Source organism: Lissotriton vulgaris, chromosome 1_1, assembly GCF_964263255.1.
Source record: "Lissotriton vulgaris chromosome 1_1, aLisVul1.2, whole genome shotgun sequence".
Lineage (NCBI taxonomy): Eukaryota > Metazoa > Chordata > Amphibia > Caudata > Salamandridae > Lissotriton > Lissotriton vulgaris.
In genome coordinates, this window is record NC_141685.1 from 2,099,129,563 (window position 1) to 2,099,132,118 (window position 2,556).

At 54.1% G+C, this 2,556-nt stretch overlaps 1 pseudogene; it reads right to left on the bottom strand.

Annotated features, from left to right (window-relative positions):
* Positions 1–330: 330 nt before the first annotated feature.
* On the bottom strand, positions 331–2,324 carry LOC147751652 (proton-coupled zinc antiporter SLC30A2 pseudogene; annotated as a pseudogene).
* Positions 2,325–2,556: the final 232 nt, after the last annotated feature.

A 2,556-nucleotide genomic window follows, 5' to 3' on the forward strand; every position in this document is an offset into this window, starting at 1 on the left:
GTGTCCCTGAAGAGCGCACAGTGGCCAGTGAAAAGGCACATTGTGGTCCTGCCCATCTCTGGTTCAGTCAGCACAGGCTTAGAATGGACCAGCTTGAGATGTAGAAGCATAAATGTGGCATGGCAGGGGAGGTTGGTGACAACTATTGGATGTTATATTGAAGTGAAGACAGGAGTCAGAAAGCTACCATCAGTGTAACAACAACCTTTTTTTGTCAAAAGGCCTCCTGCACCTCCATCTGACTTGTTCCCAACCACAGCTGTGTTGCACAGGTCCATCAAGTGAGCCTCTTTGCTAAGGGCGCACAGGGAGTCTTCAGTCATAGGGGTCTCAAAATTCAGAGCAGTCTTTCATATCCTCTGAGTAGTTCTCAATGTGGAATCTGGATTGTCGTGGTGTGGAAGTTAAATTTGCTCTGTAACTGGGTGCTGGCTTCTTTGAGAAATACATGGGCATCAGCATCTTCATTGATCACAATGTGCACCAATGGCACTGGCTGCTACACAGTTAGTGCCAAGATGTGCTGGCTGTGCAGCGTCTTCAGTCCCGGGATGCGCAGCAGAGATTCCTTCACAGCACTGAAGTCTACTCTACGGCCTTGGAGTCCCTTCCATCAGTACGAGCAACACATCCCTCAGTATGGCTATTTTATTGTGGTCCCCAGGACCAGGATGGAGAAGGCGAGGAACGTACAGATGGGATCCACAATGTTATACTCTGGCTTGAAGTAAATTACGTAAGCAGCCACCAGTACCTCAATGCTCTGCCCCAGGTCCCCCACAACATGAATGAAGGCAGCTCGCACACTGGTGTTCTGCTCCTTCTCGGGGTGCTCTTATGTATGCGAATGTTCATGTGATCCTTTCGTAGGGCCATGACTATGACCATGCCCGGTCGGATGCAGGATAAAACCCACCATTACGATGTTAACTGCTCATAATGGTGAGGTGATCAGCATAATACTCCCTGCCCTACCTAACCACATGCGTCCGGTACCCCCTCTCACTGCCCGGCTCCATGCCCATGCTATCGCCCCCTGCACCCTATCCCTGTTTCTGCTCTCTGTCCTCTCCTGCTCTCACTCTGTGCTACCAGTACCCCCGGCTAGTCTGGCTCTGTGCCACAGCACCTTGCCTCTGTCCCACTCCCTACTCACTGCATACCTATGGCTAAGGTCCCTGCACTGCTCACCACTGTCCTCTATCGCTGCACTCCCCCCTGCCCCTAGTTCTGCCCAACACGTCTGCCTTTCTGCCACTGCTCCCTGTCCCAACCCCTGCACTCTGTCCTGGCTCCCGGACACGCTCACTGTTACTGCACCTTGCCCATGCTCTCTGCCCCTTATCTAACCCTACACTGCCCTTATCCTTCCCTTGCTCCTGCCTTGAGCTCTGCTCACCATCTCTGGCTCTCCCTCACTCTTTCCTTGCCCCCCTCTCTCTGGGTCCACGCCTTCAGTCTCTCTGTGACATCTCGACAATCTTCTTGTCCAACCCTCTGTCTCTCTCCATCCCCACTGTCTCTCCCCAGCCCCTCTCTCTCCTCCTGCCCCTACTCCTGTCTCCCCCGGGCCCCCTGTCCGTCCTGCCTCTCACGGTATCTTGGCGCCTCAACTGTCTCTCCCGAGCCCCTCTCTTTTCTGCCCCTCACTGTCTCTCTCCGCCCCAACTGTCTCTCCCCAGCCCCTCTCTCTCTTGCTCCTCATGGTCTCTCTCAGTCCAGTGGCCCCTCTCTTTCTCTCTCACTCTCTTTCCTATGCCCCAGTCTCTGCCCTGGCACCACTGTCTCCTCCTGCCCCCTTTCTCTCCAGCGGCCTCTCTTTATCTTTCTCCTGCTCCTCTGTCTCTCCCCAGCCCCCTCTCTATCTTTCTCCCCATCCTCTCTCTCTCTTTCTTTTCAGCCCTCTCTTTCTCTCCACCCCCTCTCTCTCTTTCTCTCCATCGTCCATCCCCTCTCTCTCTTTCATTTCAGCCCCTCTCTTAACACCTCCTTCAATCTCATAGTCACCAGACCAGAGATTATCTGTTCCACTGCCAAGTAAACCAGGACTCCGGTCACCACCCTGATAGCAAGAACTGAGAGCAACGCCCCCAGCCCAGTATCTCAGCTCGGTGCCAGCCAAAGTTCATGGTCATGGTCTTGGTTGCTGGCCATGATAACATCCATAGTAGCGCAAAGAGACTGATCATCATGCTGGCAAAATCAGTCAAGAGGTGTGCAGCATCGGTCATAATCGCCAAGGCCAGGCTCTGTGCCAGATATCGACTGGTTATAGGGATGGCGCTGAAGGAGTCTCCACTTCTCATGGCTTGCATGTCTTGCATGCCCCGGTGTTGCCGTTTCGGCCCTGTAAATGGGTGCATGCCCCGCCTTAACATTAACTCAGTGCGGGTTTGGGCTCAGAATATGTCCCGAGCGGACTACGGATCTCTTGACCTGATCCTGACCTGCTTTGCTCCACTGTCGCTCTGGTTCCCCCGTCCCTCTCTGGCTTTGTCCCACTGTTGCTGTGGTCACAGAGGTGATAGTGCCTGAGCCCGGCCTGTGCAAAGGGGG